We start from the raw sequence: 11,766 nt of genomic DNA on the forward strand, positions 1-11,766 counted from the left end.
GCAATCAAGTTTCCACTAGCCATTAAGATAATTGACAAAACCAACTTATGTAATATCCGGGATATATCGTGTAATTATTTTTGCTATTATATAATTATTATGTGTGTTCAGTATCTATTCTGTGAGCTAATTGTTAAGTGTTATCTGTACTTGAATATTCAAAAATAATATTAATTGAGTATTTTAATTTTTATATGTCCAAAATAAAATATAGATAATTGTCATATCTTCTTAATTATTTTTATGTTGGTTTATGGATTTATAAGAATCATATGAAATTTCTAAAATCTTTTTCCGGGTAATTAAAATCTATTTTATAAAAACGGGAACCAACCGACGTCAACTGTTGTTACGTTTTTGGAACCCGAAACTCTTTCGAGAACTCCTTCCTAACCTAATTGTAATATTTCGAGCATATTCCATGTTTCGACTTTTTCGATCCGGCGTACGTTTTGTCCTGCGCGGGTCCCGACGCAATATTTTCGATACAATATTCATTTCGGTAAATCAATAAAACTCGTATTTTCGATAAATGGGAGCTTTTTATTAAACTATCCCAATTATCACTTCGTAATACGTGTAACCAGGCGCTGAGACCAAGACCGCAGTACAAATTGTACTGATTTGGATAATTATCCCGAAAACCGATACCGTTTGGATCAGTTTTTACAAATAAACGTACCGTTTTATATCGGGAATGATCCAACGGGATACTAATTTTCCGTAATTATAAATAGCCTTTTACCGTATTTTATTTCGTATAAAAATCATTTGCAGACAGATAATTATATAATTTTCAGAGAAAAGCCCTAATTACATAAACTGTTCTAAGAATCAAACAGCAAAACGAAGGCGTTACCGATCTCTGTTTTCAAAGCTTGAGTAACCAAAACGAAGGATTTGAGGTGTTCTATCAGATTCTGAGCTTTGTTTCACTGCAGAAATCAAGGTTATTTTTCTAAAAATTTATTTATTTTCGAATTTATTTTATTAAAAATATGAATTTTTGTTCGGATGATTATTTGTATGATTTGATGATTGCATGTTGTAGAGCTTGTTTTCCTGATAATTTTCATATGTCATACGTCTGATTTGGAGTTCAATAACATGCTCAAAAGTGGGTTTAATTTTCGAATTTCAAAATTAGGGTTTATAACCCGTATGAATGTTCTTAATTGAAATTTGGGGGTTTCTTATTCTGTGATAGATTGATGTTGTGTAATAGTGGGTTGTGTTCTCCGATGAGTTGTGTTTTGAAGTTTTCCGATGTTCGCCGGAAACTGGAAAACTTCACGGCCAAATTCCGGCCAACTCAGGGATTGTTAGGTTGTTTTGATTGCATGATTGTATTCCTGGTAATTTGTAGATGTGATCTGGAGCTTGTGGTAAGGTGAGGAAGTCGGAATCGTGTTCTCCGGCGAACCCGACTGTTTTCCGGCGACGGGGTGTAAAATTGCAGTTTGGTCCCTAGACTTTTGGGGACGATACAGTTAGGTCCCTGAAGTTTCCAGACTTTGCAAATTTAGGATTCCTGTTTATAAAATGTTTAAAAATCATATTTCCTATTTATTTTTATTATAAAAATTCGTTTATAATTTTTGAAAATTCTAAAAATTATTATTTTAATTCTGAAAATTATTTTTAATTCACAAATAAATCTAAATTAATTAGTTAATTAATTTCAGTTAATTTATAATTGATTAATTGGTCAATTAATTCGAAAATTAATTGATTAATTGATTTAATTAATTATGAATTGATTTTAATTAGTTATTTAATTAGATTTAATTATTTAAAAATGATTTAAAAATTCTGAAAAATAGTTTCGAGCTTTAAAATATTATTCTAAATTATTTCCAAGGCTCGAGAATTATTCTAAAATTATTTCGGAGCCAGAATGGGCCAACCGAACCTTGTTTATTAACCCGAAATTGATCCAACGAACCGTTTTAATTTCGATAAATGTTTTAAAAATCATTTTAAATACCATAAAGCCTATTTATGACCCGAGACTTCTTTATAAATAATATATCATTGATTACGTGATGTATTATGTGCTATATGTGACTTGTTAATTGACTATCGGTCTATATATTTGGTGTTTACTTGATTATTACATAACTTTCAAATCGTTAATCGGATTTGGGTAAAACGAAAGGTAGATAGAAGTATGTGTTCAATAGAATTCCATGAGTAAATTATTGATAGATGCTTATGATATGTGAGCAGAAGAGGCAAGACGTAGGAAAGGGAAACAGGTAGTTGAGGAGTAAAACGGTTGTGATTGGAAGCGAGTGCAGTGTAGTAAGCTAATACCAGGCAAGTGTTCTGAACTTTCTCGAGATATTGTAGTACTTGATAATCCTGTGATATTGCAAGTGCTTTGAAGCACAAAAACCTAAATCCTGATTTCAGTTATTGTCCTTGAGCCATGAATCATATTCATTCTAATCCATTGATTATTGTATACCCAAACAAGAACCACAAATCTACGATACTACTCTACAAATACATACAAACTAAATACCAAACACTGAAATGAACTATTATATACTCAACCCATGGTATCTTATACTTTGAAAGATCGAATCCTTGAAACCTTGAAACGTTGATTCCTTTGTTATCCAATTCTTTCATTACCCAGCATCCAAGCTTTTAAATTACCTTATTGATCCTTACAAGGATTGAAACCCTTTCATTGTTAAACATTTATTGTTGTTAATGATTTCAGTTATTGTTTACTATTGCATATTATGTTATTATGTTAGAATTGGATTGTTTTTATAAAATTGTGGACCAGATTCGTGGTCAGACCATATAATGGTCAAGTTAGGCCAATGTGTGCCTTGGATCCAGTAGTTAGAGCAATGCTGTGTGCCTTGCTCGGGGTTAGTGCGTGACTGATCAGCAGCCTAACCTTGGTTTTTAAATTAAAAGTATAATATCCAATTCTAAATCATAATCCATTGTTCACTTGATATCATAAACATATTCACCTGATGATCATTATTCTCAGTTTTGTCATTGTGACTTGCTGAGCTAGTTAGCTCATTCGTGCGATGTTGTTTATATTCTTTCCAGTTAAAAAGGAACCAGTTGGTAAAGAGGATCCCCAGTCCAGCGCGAGAGCTAGGGGTTCAGGTTGAGAAAGCTGAGCTAGTAGGCTTCTTTTGGAATAATTTAAGTTTGTAAAAGTTTGTAATAATGTTTAATACTCAGTTTGAATTTGAAATAGTTGGGATTTGAACGGTTTGTAATATATTAGTGTGTTTGGCTTGTGTGCATACTTTAACCTGTTGCGGTCCGTGGTGATTGGTAAGTAGGGTCATTGCATATATTATTATTATCTTTATTATTGCTATAAGCAGGTTATAATTAAGGTGTGTGTGTGGACCCCAAACTTCTGACCCGGGTTTGGAGGGCGCCACAACTTAATTCCTCTTTTTTTACTCCTAAGACCCATTTGGGTTTTTCCATAAATCAACATGCAAGAATCAATTTTGACATGCAAGGTTATATATCACATTTCCCACTTGTTTTAATCCTTTACTAGATCATTCCATTCATTTAAACACCAAACCATGCATCACCTAGCGATTCTAACTTTAATTAACTCATTCAACCAACATGCATTCACTTAATCAACAAATTAATCCCTTTTAAACTCATTTTCCATTCGGCAAGAATCAAATTCACAACTCAAGGACTAAACATTGACATGCACAACTTGATCTTCTTTAAAACTAACATGCAATTACATTTTATGCTAAATAAGCTTAGTGTTTACTAAGATCAACTCATCAAATCCAATTCCTCTTTTTAATTAGCATAAAGCCGAAGTATAATCCAACATGCAAACCTTGATTTTTGATTTTTCTAAGCAACAATCACCTATACACATCCATTTACTTCCTAAAACAATCAATGGAATCATTTTATCAATCACATATTCGAGTTTCAACAAAAGAAACAAAACCCTTTTTCAAGCTTTCAAGAAACCATAACATGCAAAGCTAAAAAATCAAATTTTCATATCATAGAAACTCCACCGGCTCTCCTTGGATCATATCCGGTGGTGGTCGAACTTAAGAGAGCCCATAACGGGTCTCCTCCCGAGTTTATGACCCCAAAAATTTCTTGAAATCACTCTTATAGTTATGTATCAAGAAATCATTTTCCTTGAACACCACCATAGTGACTAATCATCAAAACACTTGCAAACACTTACATGCAAATGGAAATCGAGAAGTATACCGAAAATAAAGTCTAGAGGAAGCAATATTTTTGAGTTTGAGTAAAGTTTGAAGGTTGCATGTAAGTGAGAGAGATGAGAGATGGAGAGAGCCGAGAGAGAGAGTGAGAGTGTTCGAGAGAGAATGTGAAGGAAAGAAAGAAAAAGAGAGAAAGGGAAATGGGGTGCACGGGAGGAAAAAGAAAAAAAGGGGGGGCAAATGGATTTATATACTACCAAAGCAAGGGTAATCTTGTAATTCACTAATTCCTTTTTATGCTCATTATCCCTTTTCTTTTTACTCAAATGCAACAAAAATTAGATATAAAATATTTTTCTCTCGGAAAGTCGGAAATTATTGCAAGTGACGATTTTAACACGTAGATCTCGAAATTAGCTTTTTAACCATTACTCATAATAGATTTTTGAGCAGACGGTTGATTTTATATGAATTTCACAAGCTCGCTTTAATAATAACATTTTCCACATAAAATCAATTTAAAAATGCAAAGACCATCAAATAAATCCACTCATCATTTTTTAAAAGTCTCTGGGACTACTAAGAAAATATCAGAACAAATCCCATGTTTTTATCTTACTCGGATGATTTTATAAAAATGCGCGAAGGTTAATTAAACCTTTATTTAAATCACACAATCCCTAAAAAAATGTCACAGAACACATAGTCATGCACACAGACAACAATCTCACATATATAATCACATAACGACTCAGGTTTGATCATAGAATTTATCCTTCTTTAATCTTTATCCTTTTCTACGCGTACCGGGTCACGTTCAACCTGACGGCCCGACGCTCAGCGTTTCGATTACGCTTCCCATTATCATTATCAATCGACACGTCACTTAGGACGAAATACTTTATTTAAACATTCATTTCATAATTCACATTTATATTCTTTAACTCCTTATTAGGACGGGTTCCGTTCTACCTGACGGCCCGACACCACAGCTTAACTTCTAAGCTGACTCTTTAAATTGGAACGTTTTGATTTACGCTCCTATATTCTAATATACAGAAAAGATGATTAATCAGCACTTAGTCACATAATTATAATCACATCACATAACACATACTTTATTGACTTAATTACGTCACAAAATTCTCAGTCGTCACAATCTACCCTCCTTAAAAGGATTCTGTCCCCAGAATCTAATCTAAGCAAATAGATGGGGATACTTTTCTTTCATTTCGCTTTCTAACTCCCAAGTCGATTCTTCGACTAATGGATTTCTCTATAACACTCTAACTAGAGGTACAACTTTATTTCTAAGCGTCCTTTCTTTTCGATCCAAAATTCGCACTGGTTGTTCCACATAGGACAAATCTGGTTGGATTTCCACTGGTTCCAACTTGATCACATGGCTCGCATCAGCATTATACTTCTTTAGAAGAGATACATGAAATACATTGTGCAGATGTTGCATTTGCGGAGGTAGCGCCAATTCATATGCCACTTTCCCAACTCGACGCAATACTTCAAATGGTCTTATATACCTAGGACTCAACTTTCCTTTCTTTCCGAATCGAGTTAAACCTTTCCAAGGAGATATCTTTAACAAGACTTTGTCTCCAGATTCGAATTGCATATCTTTACGTTCTTGATTTATGTACTTCGCTTGTCGATCTTGAGCTGCAATTAATCTCTTTTGAATCATTTCGACCTTTTCCTTCGTTTGTTGAACTAGCTCTGGGCCAATTAATTTGCGCTCACCAACTTCGTCCCAATAAGTAGGGGACCTACACTTTCTTCCATACAACGCTTCATAAGGCGGCATGCCAATACTCGCGTGATAACTGTTGTTGTAGGAAAACTCAATTAAGGGCAAATGATCGTCCCAATTTCCTTTGAAATCTATTGCACAGTTTCGCAACATATCTTCAATTGTCTGAATTGTCCTTTCACTTTGTCCGTCTTTCTGCGGATGATATGCCGTACTCATTTTCAACTTAGTTCCCAAATGATCATGGAATTGTCGCCAAAATCTCGAGTTAAACCTTGGGTCTCTATCGGACATGATAGACACAGGAACTCCATGACGCATCACAATCTCATCCAAATACAATTTGACCAACGTTTCCAACAAAAATCTTTCATTTATCGGCAAGAAATGCGCTGACTTTATCAACCGATCGATTACCACCCAAATCACATCATTATTTGACTTGGTTTTAGGTAATCCTACCATGAAATCCATCGCTATATGCTCCCATTTCCATTCGGGTATGTCCAGTGGCTGAAGCAATCCGCTTGGCCTTTGATGTTCCGCTTTGACTCTTTGGCACGTGTAATATTTACTTATCCATTCCGTAATTTCCTTTTTCATGTTTTGCCACCAATAGCTTTCTTTTAAATCCTGGTACATCTTCGTACTCCCAGGGTGAATTGAAAATCTCGAGTTATGCGCTTCTTGCAAAATCTCGTGCTTTAGTTCCACGACATTAGGTATCCAAATACGTGAATTAACACGGTATATCCCTTTTCCATCCTTTTGAGCTTTAATTTCTTCTCCCGTCAACTTATCCTTTTCACAATTCATCACTTGCTCTTGACAGCATCGAATCGTTTCCAAAATCTCGGGTTGAAACAACATTGCATATATAGCTTCACCTCCACATTCTGGAGTCTGCACCTCTATTTCCATCTTTTCAAAGTCCTTGATCAATCCTTCCAATGACGTTAACATATTCAACCTTTCCTTTCGACTTAAAGCATCAGTTACCACACTTGCCTTTCCAGGATGATAGTTTATCGCATAATCATAATCTTTGATCAATTCCAACCACCTTCTTTGTCGCATATTCAATTCTTTCTGAGTAAAGATATACTTTAAACTTTTATGATCAGTATAAATCTCGCACTTTTCCCCATACAAATAATGCCTCCAAATCTTAAGGGCAAACACAATTGTTGCCAATTCCAAATCATGCGTTGGATACTTTTGCTCGTGCGGCTTGAGTTGCCTTGACGCGTATGCTATTACCTTCCCATGTTGCATTAACACGCATCCAAGTCCTTTATATGAAGCATCACTGAATGTCATGAATTCCCCTTTATCATCTGGTAATACCAACACTGGGGCGGTTACCAGTCTCTTCTTTAACTCTTGAAAACTATCCTCGCACCTTTCTATCCAAACAAACTTCTCGTTCTTTCTCGTCAACTTTGTCAATGGAACGGCAATCTTAGAGAAATCTTGCACAAATCTCCTGTAATATCCGGCTAATCCCAGAAAACTTCTGACTTCCGTAGGAGTCTTGGGTCTTTCCCAATTCATTACAGCTTCTATCTTGGTTGGGTCCACTTTGATTCCTTCTTTATTAACTACATGACCAAGAAATTGCACTTCCTTTAGCCAAAATTCTCACTTGGAAAACTTAGCATATAGCTTCTCTTTTCACAGAATTTCCAAGGAAATCCTCAAATGCTCCTTATGATCTTCTTCCGTCTTGGAGTAAATCAGTATATCGTCGATAAACACAATAACGAACTTATCCAAATACTGCTTGAACACTCTGTTCATAATATCCATAAATGCAGCTGGCGCATTCGTCAAGCCAAATGCCATTACCAAAAACTCATAATGTCCGTACCTCGTTCGGAACGCTGTCTTGGGTATATCTTCCACTTTGATCTTTAACTGACGATACCCAGACCTTAAATCAATCTTGGAGAAACACGAAGCTCCTTTTAACTGGTCAAACAAGTCATCGATCCGCGGTAGAGGGTATTTATTCTTGATTGTCAACTTATTCAGTTCACAGTAATCAATGCACAACCTCATACTTCCATCCTTTTTCTTTACAAATAACACCGGTGCGCCCTGTTAGGTCCCAATATGTTTGTAGAAGGGGGGTTGAATACAAACAATACCGTTTAATCGAATAAAATGCAGAATAAAAAGGTGAAACAAAATTTAAGTTAAATAAAACTATTATTAAACTTGAAAGGTGTTACAACAACGGTATCGTTTACAAGGGATTAATCTCAAATCAATTATTACAAATCTAGAATAAATTCGACATGAACTTTTTCTATTTTTGCAATAAAAAAGATCAAATGCTAAAAGCGATTTGAGATTAAGTTATAGGGATTTTGATCCGCTAGATAGTTACACAAGAACAAGAAAAGTATTTCTAGTGGATTGGATTTAACAATAAATACTAGAAATAAATGATCTATATAGTTTGCAATAATTTCTCTGCAGGTTCTCTTGTTCTGTGTTTTGCTGTTGAATATTCAATGCTGTGTTCTGTTGAAAATGATCTGCTTTCTGTTGTTTAAGTAAACAAAATAATCCAATTGAATCAGCAAGACTTTCGGCAAGATAATCAAATGAACTGGCATGACAATCCATTTGAACTGGTAGGACTTTCGGCAAGACAATCCAAATGAACTAGCATGACATTCGGTATGACTATTGATTGTCATACCGATTGTCTTCCTAATATAAAAGATAGTCTTGCGGGATTAAAACAGATTTTAATCAAATAATAATTCTGAATTAATTAATCAATTAATTCAATTAATCAATAAATTAATCTTTGCAGATTTAATTTATTTTCTTAAATAAATTATATGGCTTAATTAATTAATAGAGAATTAATACCAATCTTGAGCAGCAACCATTCCTCTGAAAATCTTCTGAAAATCACTGTCAATTATGAATCAATTCCACCACTTCAATGTTGACACTCGATGTACTGTCTGGTTCATGAGTGACTAACTTCCGTGACGTTTCTTCATGCCTTGACCTTGATACTCTTGATTTTCTTCAGACTAAATCCTTGTAATTAATTGATACCCTGACGAGATCTCTGTCACTTGATTAAATCCATAATCTTGATTTATATCACTGAGGCTTGATCAATTTCTTGAGCTTCTTCCAGTGAATTAAGTCATCAAGTCTGTAGATGAACAATGTTACTTAATCCTTTGACATATGTTACTCTGTGAGATCTCTCTGACGATAGATCCACTATTTACTTATTACATTCTTATTTGAGTTGAGTTAAATCCTCGAATAAACAAATAGGCTATAACATATGCCTTTCAATCTCCCCCTATTTGCTTGTTAGACAATAACAACAAATACCTAGAGGATAACTCAACTAACAAATAAGAAAAAGATATAAACAGTAATGCAAAGTAAATAGCAGAAAAGTTCTGGATTATATTTAATATTTTTCAGATTCCAAAAGAAATTTACAAGTGAATACAAAATAGATGTTCCTCTAGCCTGAACATATAACTACATTAGTCTATCTTGATTCATAAAGCTCTAATCATATTACATTGTGTTTTGAGCTAATTGAATTCAGTTGTCCTCTCTTCTGACTTCACCTTCTTCTAAATCTTGAAGCAACTCCTTGTCAAAGACACGATCCTTTTCTGAAGTGAAGCCGTCTGGTCTAACTGGTTGAACTCCAACTGTCTTTAGCTTATTCTTGAGTTGATTGTACCTTTTAATATTCTTTTCACAATAAGCTTGAATCAGATCAGCTGCTTGAGTTTTTAACATGGATGAATATCCAGCAGTTCTTAAATGATGTTCCATCCAGACCAGATGCTTAGCTGAGTAGTCTTTAAGAGATTGTGAATCGAGCTGGCAGATTTGAAGACAGTCAGACTTAAAGAATCTTACCTGATGAGGATTGTTGACCACTTGAGGACTAGCCCTGCTGGCAAACTCTTTGAGCCTTTCTCGAAGAACTTCATTCAATTCTGAGCTTCTTTTTACTTTGTTGAGAAGAACCCAAATCTCTGACAAAGAACGATTCTCAAACAAATGAAGTGACACCTTGAAAGATCCTTCGCTCTGACAATATACAAATATGCTCATCTCATATAGGGATCTGTCAAAGGCAGTTGTGATCCTTGAGACTTCAGTCTTTATAGCATTCATGTACATGTCATTGTTTGGATTAGAGATCTCCAACTTGTCCAGAAGATGTAGAAACTGTCTATCATTGTTTGTGCTCAGCTGAGGCATATCAAGTACTCTCCTAGCTTCATCCCATTTTTCACCAATCTTCAGTCTGACATCTCTTCTCCTTTCTTGAGCTTTAATGTCATGAAGACGTTGCTTTTGAAGAGTTTCTGTTCTTTGTATGTCTTTCCTCATGTCAATGATCTGGGAGACCTTTTTGAGTTCAGCTTCTTTTCTTTTCATCTCTGATTGCTGCTGCTGAAACTCTTTCTCAAACTGAGGATCCATTGGAGCTTCCTCTTCCCATTCTCCAAAATCACTTTCCTCCTCAGCTTCAAAGAAACCATCTTTATCTTCCAAGACTGGTTCAGTGGGAACGTCACAAATATCAAAGTCATCCTGTTATCCACTATTGTAGATATCAACAGGCTTCCCTGTGCCTCCAGCAGACGACTCTTTTTATTTTCCCTTATCACTTCTCCCTTTCTTCTCCCCCTTAGTTGAGGAATCCTCTACAGACTTTCCCTTAGATCCTCCATGACCTCCATGACCTCCCGAGCCTGAGCCTCCACCAGACGGCCCTTCAAAGAAAGTCCTTTGTTCTTCATTGGGACAGTGAGATTTTTTGATCATGTAGTACAGTTGCTTCATCCCTTCATTCAGATGTTCCATACCTGTCTCTATCTTCAGAAATCTGGAGGAATCTAGTGAATGATTCATTTCAACCAAGTCTTCAAGAGAAGTCATTCTTGTATGTAGAGAGCAGAAGTTTGAAATGTCGTCAGCTGATAACGTTGGAGATTCCTGGATTGAGTTAAGCTTTGGTACAATAGATGTCTTCAGATCTGATATTTCAGTCCTGATAAGAGCCAACTGATTATTGATAGAGGTGGAAAAAGAAGACCGTTCAACCACTTGTGCTTTGAATGATTTAGCTTCAGCCTGACTTTTTGCAAGTTGTTCCTTGAGATCAGCAATGTGAGCTAACAAATTTTCAGTGTTTGTGTCTGTGTGTGCGCTCATCTGAATATCTCTCCTGTTTAATTCACTCAACTCACGTGCATGTGTATCTCTCAATATAATTGCTTGTGAGGAGTCTTCCTGAGGCTGATCTTCTGTACCTGCATTTAAAATCACCCTAGCCTCTTCAAGAGAGGTCAGTGGTGGTGCAATGGGAATTCACGAGTCCCAATCCTCAGCCAAACCTATCATTTCATGTGAAATAGATGTCTGAATTGCTTCAGGGATAGATTGACCGAGTTGCCCTCCACTTTCTCCAGATAAATCTGCGAGTGGAGAATCCCGTGAGGGAGCCAGAGGTGTTGGATCTGGGAGGGGAGAAAATGACTCTATTAAAGGTGGCTGAGAGTCAGATTTTCCCTCAGAAGCATTTGACTGCTCTTCTTCCGTAACTATGGCAGGCACTGTAACCGACTCTATATGCACTCCTCGCTCCGTGTCCTGAGTATCATCTACTGGTCTGTATGCTTCCATTGTGAGTAATGGAATTGTGCTTGACTCAGTACAGGATGTCATGGCCCTATGGCGAATTTCAATAGATTCATCCTGTTGAGAGGATATTTC

This window comes from Apium graveolens, chromosome 3 (genome assembly GCF_009905375.1).
Source record: "Apium graveolens cultivar Ventura chromosome 3, ASM990537v1, whole genome shotgun sequence".
NCBI classification, from domain to species: domain Eukaryota; kingdom Viridiplantae; phylum Streptophyta; class Magnoliopsida; order Apiales; family Apiaceae; genus Apium; species Apium graveolens.